At 33.1% G+C, this 15,364-nt stretch overlaps 1 long non-coding RNA gene across 2 annotated transcripts; it reads left to right on the forward strand.

Moving 5' to 3' along the window:
• Nucleotides 1-468: 468 nt before the first annotated feature.
• Nucleotides 469-14,152, forward strand: LOC106026159 (uncharacterized). Of its 2 annotated transcripts, none has more exons than XR_001199799.2 (3): nucleotides 469-687; nucleotides 12,169-12,323; nucleotides 13,660-14,152. It is a non-coding gene; the product is annotated as an uncharacterized LOC106026159 (long non-coding RNA). The 2 variants fall into 2 exon arrangements; XR_010042973.1 differs by having other exon boundaries at nucleotides 13,836-14,152.
• Nucleotides 14,153-15,364: the final 1,212 nt, after the last annotated feature.

The following is a 15,364-nucleotide window of genomic DNA, read 5'->3' on the forward strand; positions in this document are numbered from 1 at the left end:
TTTTATATTTTGATGTTTGCCAGTTTTCTATGGTAGATAATTTTATCATTATTTTAAAGGCTCTCTTAGAAGATGTCTACTCCTTAGGAATGTCCTCTGGATGTAGGTGATTCTTTATAGATATTCCAAAATCTGATCTTTTGAAATTGCAAAGGGATACAAAGTTACTATTTGGTTCTGCATCCAATCCTTTGATACTGGGCTGTGATGATGACTATGACTTCATACAATTACAGTGTTATCAGACAAGGGAGAAAAACTGGTGTAACACATATGACATCCTGGCTAAAACATTGCATTTAGTAATAACTATGTTTCAAGTACAGCTTAGCTATTGACAAACTATGGTAACTATTAACTTGCTACATCCAACCACAGGAGCAAACTCCAAAGTTATATAACAAAATCAAACATATACTATGTATTTGTACTCAATGATCTTCCCCTTAGGAGAGTGATTTACTCTTTCTGCAGGGGATGAGGAGGTTAAGATGAGTAAAGTGATGTAGTCAAAGACAGTAGAATCAGGACTGGAATGCAAAGCACGGTCACCTGACTTTTGGAAAACTGAGGACACAGAGCGAGTAATCAGAAAAGGAAGAGACAGTGTTTACTCACTTGAAAGTTTCATTTCAAGAAGTAGTTGAGGAAAGAGAGAAAGAAGACTAATAGAAGAAAATTTAAAAGGTAATGTAACAAATCTAAAGGGGAAGGAGGGGAAAACAGGAGGAAAAGTAAGGAGAATAAAAGAAGAAGGAAGGAAAAGAAAGAAAAGAAATGGAGACTGTGAAAAGAGAGGGTAAAAAATCTCTAAAACAAAAATAACCACAAACAATGGAAAAAAAAAAAAAAAAACAAGAGGCCATTCAACCAGGCAGGAAAGGGATAGCCAACCAGAAAAACTAGGGAAAATAAAAATATTAAAATGCCTCTGGTGTTCACAGGTCTGTGATAGCGTCCATGTTAGATCTCAGAAACTTGCTGGGTATGGAGCTGATCTTGGCTTCTGCATGTGGGGCCTGGGAGTTGTTTTCTGTTGGTGGAGTGCTCCAGAGCCCAGCTACTGGCTCCTAGCTGCTGGTTCAGAAACTTTCACATTGCTGTCTTGCTTATTACTCTGTCTGCCAAAAGCCTGTAGGCCCTTATATCTGGGGCCCAGCTGTCCAAAACTCACATTTTATATGATCTAGTTATGAGTTTTGTTTTTGCATGTGTGTGTGTGTTTGCATGTGTGTGCTTGTGTATGTGTGTGTATCTATAGTCTACTAATATGCTGAAATATTTAGATCATGTCTGTCTTATTTGCTGTATATATTGTGCTAAAGTCGCCTGTAGTTTATTTTCTAATCAATGCATCTCCTCTCATTTGAAGAGGGTCTACTACTCTATCTTTGATTTTGCTCTTTATTCATACTTTGAGATTCTTATATAAGAGATAGCATGACATATTTATGCTTGTGTGTCTGATTTACCTCAATTAATATTACAATCTCGAAGCACATTCTTTTTCCTACAAATAACTCAAATTTATCATTCTTTATGGATGAATAGTACTCTAAAGTGCATATATACCACATTTGTTTCTCCATTCATTCATCAATGAACATATTAGCTGCTTCCAAAATTTAGTTCTTGTGAGTCATGTTGCTATAAATATTGGTGTGCATGTATTACTACAATATTTTGTCTTTAACACATTGGGACAATACTTAGAAAGGGAATAACTGGCTCCTATTTCTAGAGGTTTTTTTTTTTTCAGAAATTTCTCTTTATTTCAATAGTAGTTACACTGGTTACCATTTTCAGGAGATGCAGAAGCAATACAAGGCTTATTGATTCATCTGATCTTCAACAAAGGGACAAAAAGATGCATGCCAAGGAAAAGACAAGTTCATTAACAAATAATGCTGGGAGAAATAATCACACACATCCTGAAGCCTGGAACTAGTAGACTCATGTCTCTCAGCATGTACTAAGATAAGACCAAAATAGATCACAGATATTGGAAGATAAAAATGTGGAACTTTTGAAAATAAGCACATAGCTAAACCTTTTTAAAGCAAAACTTAACTGTGACGACTATTTTATCAAGAATCAAGATAGGATTGTTTACAAATAAAGCAAAGGAAAAAATAGAGTGCAGAGTGAATCTACTGAATAGAAAAAAAATGTTGGCCAGCTACACTTCAGAGGACTAATATCTAGAATATATTATATAAAGAACTGAAAAAATTCAACCCTCCTCTCCCAAAAATGTAAGATAAAATTAAAAAAATGTCACTTCAAATATATAGATACTCTTCAGAAGACGTACAAATGGCCAACAAATAAATTTTTAAAAGTTCAATATCATTTGTCAGGTAAGAAGTGTAAATTAAAACAAAATTCAGATCCTATTTGCTCAAGAAAAAATGACTATAATTGAGAAATCAAACAATAACAAAAGGTGGCAAAGTTGCAGGGGGAAAGGAACTATCATCTATCCATTTGACCCACTCCAAGGAATAAGTTTTTCTGTTACCTCTCTCTACTGTGTTATATTCAGAGGCATGCTGTCTGTTCATCATAATTGTGCTTATACCTTATAAATTCTACCCATAGAATGCCTAAATGCCCATGTTAAAAGATGTTTCATTTTCCGTGGTTTGTCTGGTTTGATTTTAGAGTCTGATAGTTGACCTCTTCCACATTCCATGGAGCTGGCACGCAGAGGTTTCATGTTATTTTTAGTTTTGTTTACTTGCTTCTGTTCTTCCTTTTTCTTTGAACTTAATTATAATTTGAAATTATGTTTAGTTACAGTGTGCATGTTATGTATTTATATGTTGTGTTTGAATTAGAAATTGAATTATTGGATTTAAAATCCATTCTTTCCTCAACTACAAAAATTCTTACCAATTTGCCAGATGGTTTAGCCATTAAAGAAAACTGAAAAGCACACTTTTCAAGATGTGAAAGGTATTTATAAATTTCAATTCATTTCTGTGTTTCACTTTTTCTTGAATATTATATTCTTTTTAAATTTATCTCCCTAAAGTTAAATATTATGAATACAGGTTATTTACATGTTACCACAAGATTGCTCTACTGTCAGTTTCATTTAAGGGTTCATTAGTATAAATAAACACTGAAGGACAAGATAAAATTAAAATAGATATTTCATATTTACATTCACACGAAGAAATAAAGTTTCAGGAATACACTTACATAAAGAAAATATACTGAACAGTGTGTGTTAAAATGAGCTTCATGTTATTTTTGCAATACAATTAATTGATTTCTTTGTATATTGTCAAAAGGATGGGATAAATAATGTACTCATTAATTATGTATTGAAATGCTTTATAGAATTTATGTATGCATTACCTCAAATTTATAAACAAAATATTTGAAAATGTCCTTTTGTAAGGAATTGTACATTAATCTCATTTGCAGTATAAGAAAGACTCCAGGAAAGAACAAATTATGCATTCAAATTGGGTACTTCGAAGAGTTTACTCAGAGAGCTACAATCCTCATAGGGAGGGATTAAGAAGACCTTATAAAGGATAATGTCATGCTCCCATAATAAGAACAAGGAGCTCTTAAAAGAGCTAGGCAAATGAGGTAGTTGTATGAAAAGGATCATTTGACGTGACCTATAGCTTTTATTAGACGTAAGAAACTCAAGCCATACATAGCCTATGTGAAAGAACAAGGAAAATAATTACCCATATCCAAGTATTGTTTCTCCCTTCCTTGTTCCTAGTATCCTACTGGTTTCTCTCATTAAACGACTAAAATTAGAATCAGGAAAGCAAAGCAGCTCATTGGTACAGTTCATACAATCAGTGTCCCAAGTAGAAAGTCATTCTGGGGACAAATAAAAGAGAACCCGGACTTCCACACAAGGTTTATTATTATAGAAAAGTTTATCGTGAATTTCACAATATCAGACAAAGTAAAAGCTCTTGTCAGAATAAAACCTTGCAATAAAACAACTATTATATTTTCTCATGTTGTTTCAATGAATATTGCCATCAGATTTACTTTACATTTTCACTTCTTTTGTTTTCTACAACCTCTATCCAATATTCCTTTAAATTTATGACTGAAGACAGCATACTCATTTGCAAGCTAATAGGACTGTGATAGGCAATAGATGACTAGAAATAGAAAATGAAACTCTTTGCAATAACAACATATGAAAACCAGCTCAAAATTTCCCATTTTACCTCAAAGACACTAATTTCACAGGAATAAATACATTTTCAATTTTATTTTGCTACTTATCCCAGTACATAGTTTTAAAAAAAAAGCTTTCATGCATTTTCTAACATTGTCACATGGATAATGAAGATGAGAACAAAGTATTTTATGGAATATAGCACCTGTATAAATCTATATAATCTGTGTCACCTGACTTCTAATTATCTGGATTATTTGGGCTTCTATTAATTAACAGTAGGTAGTAGAAAAATTGTACTCAAACTTGGAAGACAAACCCCATAAGATGCATATTTTAATCTTGATTTTGGACATTATGTTTCTAATGCAGTATAAGTAGTAAAAAGTATATGCATTTGCTATATACCTTTTTCTTTATTGTGTTTGTTGTTTAATTTGTTTTGTTTTATTTTCATCTTCTAATAGTAGTTTATGTCAAATTGACTTGGGATATGAAAATAGGAATGATTAGTGCTCATACAAGCACTCAGAGTTGATAGGCAGATGTTTGAAACAATAAAAAATAACTCAACCATGTCTAATGAAAAATTGGTCCACTCAGGTGTTGATAAACAGTACAGTAGTGATTATTTATATATTTTCATTATTATGACTATAATACATGAATATTTAAATTATACCTAAAAATCACTCATGGTAAGAAACAACAGATACAAGATTCATGAAAATGGGTATTTTCCTGTCTATACTTTCTGCCTATGATAATAAGAAAGCTAAATGCCCTGCACTACTGTATCTTTGTAGATGGTCAAGAAGTGATCTTGAGAGGAATAATGTTGCTTCTTTACTCTGATATTGCACTAAATTACATGCCATTCTATGAAGTTCTTTATGTCTCTCTCTTATAATCCTAGATAAATATTTCATCTGAAAGACGAACATGAAAATTGTAGATTATAATGAAGATGTAGAAGTGTTGATTATTATTTGTCTAGTAAATCCATTTCGTCCTCATCATGTCATGAATAATTGTTACTTTATATTAAGCAGTTGACAAAAGAATTATCCAAGGATAAAAATTTTAAATGTCACTCCATTTAAGGAACCCATCAAATACACAAAGGCTAAAGTATTTTCTAACAACACCTTCCTATATTCTTTGCTTGTATGTATGTGTGAAGCATACCATTTACAAGGATTTATGGAAGCTTCACTTATCTTTTGAGATTTTAAGATGCAAGAAAGGCTATTTACCTTTTTATCTTCCATGCTTCATTATAAAGTATTTATATCCTTCCAGCTATATAGAGATTCATCTTGACATAACAAAATCCTAGTTGATGTTTTTTTCTCTAATTTGTCTAGAACCAAAATACCAAAAATATATATTCCTAGATAGAAAATACAGGAATATATATATATATATATATATATATATATATATATTTCCATGTATATGTAGAAAACAGAGGAGACACACACATCACAGTGAGAGAGAGACAGAGAGAGAGAGAGAGAGAGAGAGAGAGAGAGAGAGAGAGAGCAATTGTTCCAACCTTGTATGATAATGAGATATTCTGCAGAAATGCCATTGAAGTCCGGCTGACTTGGCTATAGGGTGGAGTGGGCAAACACAAAAATCAATGCATGCTAGCTAAAACCATATTCCAGATTTTCAATCCAATTTAGAATATATGACTTAGGAATCCTGATGAATTTTATGTGCAACATCAAGTCTTTGTTTTGGGGAAAACTTGTTCCCTTCAATTAAGTTGGATAAAAGGAAGATGACGAAAGAGTCAGGCTGGAGACGCTTGTAGATCACCCAGCCTGATGTTCCAACCTCTATGACACAGCAGTGCCTGGAACTGTTTTTAGCAACATGTGAATTTGGTAAAAGAAAAATTGAAAAGATAATGAATTTCACTGACAACGGCATTATTTTAACTTCTACTTATGCTTAATTTCTTTTTACATGATGTTCTTGGGAACATCTTACATGTAGCCACCAGGAGAGGGGACTGAGGCAGAGTAAGACTCAATCAAGACTGAAGCCACAGTGTGGAAGTGGCATCTATTCAAATTATGTCGGTAGGTCCAAACTCAAAAGTTGGAATTAACACAAAGATATGAATTCCAGGGATAACTAATTTAAACACATTTCAGTCTTCTGTGGTGTCTCAAGTGAATGGCACTATATTTCCAATTTTATTACATTTTAGATTATTTAACAAATTGAAATGTAATTATCCAATCAAGTAGATGAATTATCTCTTTACCTTTTTTGACTGAGAATCCAAGGAAGGATAATTAGATTAAAAAGCAAGAGTATATTCAATAGTAAAAGAAAAACATGTGAAAGAGTGCAAAATCTAATGTGCAATAGAATCGATAGCATATAAAACATAGTATATACCCATTAGTCAGGTAGCTCGGGAGTGGTATTCTTAGTTAAAATATTGAAAAGTGTATGAGTGTGTGGGGGGGTGATAGAGAGAGAGAGAGAGACAGACAGACAGACAGACAGACAGATAGAGAAATTAACAGGTAATTAAGCCAATAAAATTCAGGCTTTAGGGAGATCACACTATCTAACTTAATTTCATTAGCAGAGAATAGATTGTAGGGAAATACGTAGAATGGTGGTGGGAAGGTAAGAATTCCAGAAAGTGAGAGCTCTAATCAATATGTTTTTATTTTTGATTAATTACAGATGGAAAGAGCTAATGTTTTTGAGGGCAATTTTCAGTTTGAAGAAAAGTTAGGGTCTAGATAAATATCATTAACTGAAAGAAGAAATTGTTTATGAAGAGCAAATAAGGGTAAAGGCAAAAACGTCCATTTTTTTTTAATTTAGGGGTTGTTCTACTTGAAATGTCAAAGGAGAACTAAGCATAAATTTGAGCTACAAGAGAGAACTGCAGGAATCTTCATTACGTACTGTTAAACCTAAGGAAAACACAACAGAAAAGAAGATTTTCTAGTAATAATAAGAAGGGAAGAGTAAAAGAACAAAGTTCCAACATGTAGGGGACAGGAAGAATAAAATAATATTTGAGGGACTATGAAAAAGATTTTTCAGAAAGACACCATCAGAAAGTAGAAATAGAGCTAAGACTGTAGAAACTGACAGCTTCAGTAGACTACAATAGCCCAGAAAAACCAAGCAGGATGTTGAATGTTGAAATGAACATCAAATGAAAGGAAATGTTTTTCTAAACAAGAAATATTGCAATAACATCTTAGGGCTCACAGATTTAGTAATTGATGAGAGGGAAGAATGCAAATGCAATAAATTTAAAACCTTTTAAAATTGGGCAAAATAGAAAATGATAAATTTTAACATTTAGGAGACAATTCAAAAGAAAACTACATTTTTTCTCAATTGCTTGTGCAATCTACAGAAGATTCATGGTTACGTATTCTCACATGAAGAAATGAAAATTTAATGAAAAGCTATATGAGATAAGAGATAATCTATGGCTTAAAAGGCTTCTTTTTCTTATCTTGAACACACATGTGCACTCAAGTTGTTTGCCATAGTATCCATATCTGTTGGCTGTGTAACTGACACAAAGAAGTAGAAAGAGAGATAGAACAGAAGGGTCTAGGTTCTCCTTGCTCCACTGGGACACCAAAATACCCAGACCAAGTCCTAAAAACCCAGCACGCAGAGAAAGTTCCTCCACACTGTAGAACAGCAGGCAGAGGCTGCATCAAGCCTCTTTTGAGAATCTGTGGCACTCTCTCTTTGTGTCCCTCCCCTGGCACGGTACCACACAGTCAGGAAGAAAGCTCTGCTCCAAGCCTCTGGGTCTGGGCTCACAGCCTACATTCGGATTTGTGGGGAGGGTTGTGTCAGGGACAGGATTCTCTTCTTTCTCAGAGTGTTGGTGGGACCTTGCACAGTCAGATGCCCTTGGGTCCCTGAGAACAACAGAGCTGGGCAACAAGCTTCCACTCCAGCGGACCCAAAGAACCACAGACAGAGGACTCTGCAGCTCAGTGACCTGTGCCTCTTAAGGGAAAAACGTGTGTGGAGCCTGTCTCCAATTCCTGACCCCTGAGGAGTCAGCTCAGAGGACTTGCTTCTTTCTCTTGTGTTTCAGAATGCATAGCTGGACCTAGTCAGCATGTTTTAGATGAAAAAAAAAAAAAAAAAAAAAAAGCATTTCCAAAGAATTTCTAGTCTCTGTAATTTCCACACAATACATTTTTATCCTGTTTAAGTTCATGATGATTTTTTTACTGTAACTTCAGGAAACCAATTTATTCCTAACCACACAGATCTGGATAAATGCATGTAAACTTCAGGATTATTTAACTTAATAAAAATTGCAATAATCTATGTGTAAAATGATAAATCTGAGGAATATATTTGAAATTATTTTGTCAAAAAGAGAGTTAACATCTATAATACCTAAAGAATATGTAAAATATATAAACTTCCGTTAGACAATTATGTTAAGGATATCATAGAAGACTCACCACCAAAGAAGCAAATTGTCCATTAAACTTATTAAAATATGTTTTATTTTTGTAAAACTTAAATTAAAAAATAAAATAAATATTGTTCTTATCAGAATTATTAATAATAGCAAAATATGCCTGGTATTGTTTTACTCTGCTATTGCTGACATTTATTACTTTAAAATCTAGGAGATAATAAAGTTGCTATAGCATAATGTTATCATTTTAATTTTAGGAATTAGGAAACTAATACAATAATATTCATATACAATAATTGTCTATCTCAAGGCTATAACTAAAAAGATGGAAGCAACTGGCAAAGTGATACTGCAAGGGCCATTTGCATATAACACAAATTGGAAGGCAATTTGGCAAATGATGCAAGAATTTTGAAATTAGTAATTCTTTGCATGCAAGAATTCCATATTAGCAATATATCCTGAAAAGTAGTAGGCAATTCAAAAGAGAAAAAATAGAACGATATTCTTCTAATGCCAATAAATATAAAAAAATTCCATAAACTGTAAAAAATACTCCTTCTAATTTCATCTACATTTTCCCTTTAATTTCTTCAGTGCTGGTAAGGTGCTTACTAATTTGAACTCTTTAGTCTATATATCACTAGATATATATTTTTCTCTAGGTAATATTACTACATCAAAAAAAGAGGATTTCATTGTTGATTGCCCTCATATCACTAGAAGAAACATTTCACACTGTTATGCATTCAAGTATTGTGAATGTGAACTTGAATGTAATAATGCAGAGAACAATTTGAAATTCAGTGATATCTTCAAACAGCTTCTGATACTAAATAGTTATATTTTTCCAAAAAAAATCAAGATTTAAGTTTGCATCTAGACTTCTCCCAATAAATAGCAATGATGTATTTTATAGAGTTGCAAGAACATTTATTTTTTTTAAATCCTGAAATATTAGAGAAATATGAGTCTTTGAAACAAACTGTTTAAATGAACTATGTGCCTGTCTCAACTTATCACTGCCATAGTTTTCTTAACCTTCTCCAAGGATACTGGCCATTCCTGAAATTGCACATTCTCACCTATCTTTATTCCATTATAGCACATAAAATCATAGACTAATTATCAAGGATGGACTCCTAAATCCAGTGCCTTAAGTATCAATCTGCTGAGGTGTCATGGGATAGGTAAAAACTCCTTAACTCATTAAAGTAACTATTACTGTCATGGAAAAGTTTTCTAAAAACAAACCTATTTTATTTTGTTAGTTTAACACTGCACATAGGAATTGAAGTTTTTTGTAAAGAATCACATTCATTTCTGAACTTGCTATAAAACTGGTAATAGAAAAATAGGTTTTCACTTAAAAAAAAACTGTGCTAAAGAGAAATCCCAAATGTTCCAAGAAATCAGTAAAATTTAGTCCAGCAGTACTTCATCATAGTACTTCATCTTTTGTAGTATATTGTCAACATATTAATATGATTTATAAACCATAGCTTTGGAGACTGGTTATGGTTTATAAGATTTTAACTAGAAGGTTTATATAAACCTGCAATTGTTTGAGTATTTCAAAAATTTATACAAAAAATACAAAGTGAAAATTTAACACTGTAAAAGAATTATGCTATGTTTAGTGGATTTCAGCTTGCTTAACAAGAGAACTGTATTTGTCCCTAAACCTTTAATCATTTTTGCATATAATGCAGTCTGGAAAAAACATTGAACTCTTACATATTTGATAGTAATGAAAAAATAAACTATAAATTTAAGGCTCAACAAACTGGAGATAAAGAGATATAGTTTTCGTATTGGTGTGAAAATTTGTATAATGTAAGTATTAGAAGAACAAATAATAAAACTTAACAACACACACACACACAAAAAAAGCCACAAAACTCTCTCTCAGAGATATTTAAACCTAGTAAGGACATGTAGTTTTTCATTGACTTTTTAAATATTTTTAACAATAATGACAATATAAAAATTTCTAAAAGATGTGGCAAAATTAAATTTCGCCTTTATGTATTTTAATATCTACAAGTGTGTGCTGTTTATTCTTGTTACATGAAAATTGCTAAGATGTATTTGAGAAAAAAATTTTAGCATTATTTAGGAAGAAAAGTTGAATATCATGAAACACATTACTGTTTTACTGAGCCACACACATTTTTCGAAAACATTATGTTCATCAGATGCTGTAAGAATGCTCAAAGATTGAAGATTTAAAATCCTAACCCACCCTCAAATCATCTACATAGGTGGTAATACAGACAAGAAATATTGATTATAATACTAAATTTCATGATATCTGGAAGTTAAACAAAAATTACATTACAAAGGCTTACAGTTTTGTCCAATAGCAATGTAGTTGGCATTTTGGATGGGATGATTCTTGTTTGTACTCCTTATATGGGTACCTTAGATATTGTGAAATATGGCCACTCCAGACATCACAAAGATCCTTCCGAGAGATTATTTTGATCACTGCAGAAATCCCTTCTCAAATTTCCAAATTTTTACTGAGACAGTGCAATCGTCCCCTTTAAAGAATTCCCACTGTGAGATGGCACCTACCAATATTATGAAGCCCTCTTTATTCTACAAAAGAGGAAAAAGTATTTAAGAATCCATTTAGGCCTATCTCAGTGTCCACGCAATCCATGAGAACCTATACTGTTCATGGACACCTTATTTAGAAGACAAAATTAACATTAAATCATTGGTATTGTGTTTTGAAATAAAATTTCTTTGAAATAAATTTCAGCATAGGTAATGTGACACTATGTATAGATTAGTGGCTTACACTTAAATTAATTGCTAGGCTCAGTCAGTTGCAGCAGACAGAAATTTACACAACAAAGCCTGTGAATTATCTCACACTGACATGCTACTATAACTCATAATTGTTAAATCTTGGACCTAGACTGTAGGCTCAATGACAGACAAATAGATAAAGAAAATATGCTACATATACACAACGGCCAAAATGGAGAAATTTTAGTCATTTGTAGGAAGACAGATGCATCTTGAGACTATAAGACGCAGTGTGTGAAATTGGTCACACACTGAGGTTAAATATCATATAGGTTTTTTTTTTTTTTTTGAGACACCCAAAGTAAAATTAATTTAAAGCATCCCCCCAAAAGAAAGATACATGACAGGAAATAAGGGAGACAGACATTGTGGAGATTAAGGGAGACTTTGGAAATAGGCTAAGATGCAAGAGAGTCAGGGAAAATAAAAATTATTAAGACGTGATATGTATATACTGCAATTGCCCCAAGATGAATGAAACCAACAGGCATTGCAATAACATACTAATAAAATTTAAAAGGTAAAAATAGAAAAAGAGAGCTAAATAGAAAAGGAAATAGAAAGTGTTTCGGTAGCTGACCCAAAACTTCAACTATTTTTAGCTCGTATCAGCACTGAAGGTTCAGCTAGTTCCCAGAGACACTGAAAGATAAGGCTGCTCGGTATCGTACATGGTGGCGGATGGCATAACGAGTTAATTCTAATATTCCACAGACACTTTCTATCTTTACAGAAGAAGTGTGATCCTACAGTAAACTGATCCACGTTTATCAGGACATGTGTACTACAGAAGCGCACTACTTTAACAAGAACGAAAAATTAGCTCTTCCATCACAACTTCCAGCTCTCCTATGATGGTAGCTTGCCTCAAACCGCATTCTACCACAGGTACGTGTATTCATTCACTTTATAGAACCTGTTTTGTAGGTGTGTTACTTTCCAGCTCTTTTTCCTTTTATGTTCTCTGATCGACTTTTTGCATGAGCTTCCCTAGAGTCAGATATAACAACATTCCAAAAGTAGGCTGCTATTACATTCATAAGAGGTATCAGGGAGCCAGAAATCCTCCTAGCTAAATTATGACACAAACAGACACAAGAATCAAATTTCAAATACAAAACCCACAGGATTCTTAAAACTTAGTCATGGGACTTGAGGCAGTATCCAATCCACTTAACTTGAATATCTCTAATTAGCATTATAATTTACCATTCTAGTTAACAATCCAACATTCAACACGATTGTTAACAAGCTATTATTTTAAAAATTGAAGATCAGTTTCTGACATTCTTCTAATTTAAAAAGCACAAAATTACGATACAGAAAACAGGAGCTCTCGGTTACTTCTCTTAAAAATATGAGCTGACCATTCATGAATGAGTTAGGACAACTGACTGAATGTGGAGATGGAACAGCAGCTAAGAGGCATACGCGTGATGTCACACCTCCTGCGTGGGATTATGTGGGAGTGGGTGGTGAGCTCATAGAAGTGCTGTACTCCTATGCCCTGCCATGCAGTTGAAAGATTTGTAAACCTGATTCTGAGTTTAGAATATTCTACATACAACTCAAATGGTCCTTTCTTATAAATTGTGATTCACCACTTCAAACAACAGAAATCTAAAAATTTTCCAGCTGCTAAATAGTTATATGATAGTTTTGTACCTCTGGTTAATAAACATTGTTTCTTTGAAAATTCTGGTTCATCAGCAGTGGATTTCTTTCTCCCACCTTTAATCAGTCGATCCTTCACTTCAGATTATTTCTCCTGATTCTATAAACAAGATCTAATCTAATACATAAACATTCTGTAAATTCTGTCTCTCACAGAATTTATGTATTTACTTACTTATTTTACTGTTTCTCAAATTTCAAAGAAATATCTCCATCAATCAACTGAACTCCTCCATTTCCTGACCCCTGTCAGTTTTACTTCCCATCTACCTTTTCTTCTTCTCCAGTCCTAAAATACTGGTGTGCCTAAATATTTTAATATCTTATCAGGATGCTCTCTATATTTTTTTTTCTTTCCTCAGCAAAAATACATCAATTAAGATGTTTTTAACTATTCAGGATTTTGTTAACTTTTAAAACTCTATCTCTTGCAGCTGACTTTCTTAGTTGCATATTTCCATTTTTTCACCATCAAACCAAAGCAAATAAGACAAGAAAAGCATAGTATTTCTTTAACAAATCTGTTTTAAATGTCACACTTGCTCAACAGCTGCTGGGACGCTAATCGCCAGTCTATACAGGAAGTCAAAATATCACCATAAAGACAACAACTTGGATAAAATTGTATTTTCACAGCACTAAATGATTGAAACTTTTGGAACTTGGGGTAAGACTGAACTCAAAGAAAAGTATTTGAATATTAACTGATATTTGCTCACAATGTAGGTGAGTTCAGCTAAGGACCATACTCATCTCACTGAATGCAGAGTGCAGATTTCGTCAGCACATGGAACGCTTTCCTCTTCACTCTATCCAAGGACTGCAAAACCTTCTCTAATTAAACAATGAAATAATATTGAAACAGTTTGAACATGTATCAAATTTATTTAGAAGTTTTAGGTTTCTCAGACTTTTTCCTGCTCCTCTGTCACAATCCTCTTCTTGGACACTACTGGTTACATAAAGGAGTCTCTCACTGTCTTTCAAATCACTCAGCATGAAAATATGTTGTATTCAGATCTAACCTTCGTAAGCCTATATATGATTGCACCTGTTCACCAAGCGTTGTCCATTCTTCTTTGAAAAACAAATTTGTATACAACCGCATGAACAGTGGCTTAGTGTAGATACTCATCATTATAGTATCTTCCTCAAATTATTCTTCATTCATACCATGTTTATAATATTTTTCAAACTTCCCAAATACTATTCTAGTAAAAGTAAACATTGTAGAATACCTCCACTTAAAATCTGCCAGCCATTATCTAAAAAAGAAGTATCAAATTTCTCCACTATTCTCTGAATTTATCAAGCCTTGTAAATAATACTCACATGTCACCTCCAAGCTAAAGACTTCTTTCACAGATCCATACCTTTTTCTCAATTCAAAAATAGTCTCTTTTCTGAATGCCTTCAGAATCACTTATAAGCTTTTATCATCCTTTTTCTTGAAATTATTTATTATACTTGTTGGTATGCATCATGGAAAACACTTTAAGGGGCTGTATGCTAATTTTTTAACATATGCAATAATTTGCAATACAAATAAATGTTTCATTCTGTACTTTGGATATATAAAAGCTTTAGAGATATTAGTCTAACAGCAGAAAAGTAGACATATGTGGAAAGAAAAAAAAATTAGAGAGAGACCCATTGGGAGGCTACTGAGACACTTCCTGCAAAAGGTCTAAAACAAATCAAAAAATATGAATCTCATTTCATCATCCTTGTTTTACTGCTTATCTGCTTAGAGAGACATACGCTTATCATAAATACCCCCATAAGTTTATTAGACCGGTATCATCTTGCTTGAGAAGTTGATGCTAGTAAATTACACAAGCTCTTGTCATTCTGAAATAAGTTTAAGTGCAGTGAAAACATCACATTTTCTGATGTTATATTTCTTAAAAACCAAATGAGAACTGTAGAGAGAAATCATCAGCCCTGCCTCAAACGCTATAACTCTGTGAAGTCTGACTCATCTGGTTTTCAGTGCCCAGCAGGTAGGAAAAGCAGAAGGCTGGGATGATGACTGTCGTTTCAGAACCATTAAGAGAAAATAAGGCAAACTGTTCATCCAAGGTGTGGCAACAAGGGAAAAGTTGGATTTAAAAATGTCCAATACTGATGCTTCAAATAACAGAGCACTTTCACAGCAAAGTCCTCTTGAAATTTTATTGTATAATAAGTAGAAAATCTAAGTAGATTGCCACTGGATTGGCAGGAAGGCATCCTGTAATTATGTAAGTGTGATA

Source organism: Cavia porcellus, unplaced genomic scaffold (genome assembly GCF_034190915.1).
Source record: "Cavia porcellus strain 051 isolate PalLab524CR breed Dunkin Hartley unplaced genomic scaffold, mCavPor4.1 scaffold_2, whole genome shotgun sequence".
In the NCBI taxonomy this organism is placed as follows: domain Eukaryota; kingdom Metazoa; phylum Chordata; class Mammalia; order Rodentia; family Caviidae; genus Cavia; species Cavia porcellus.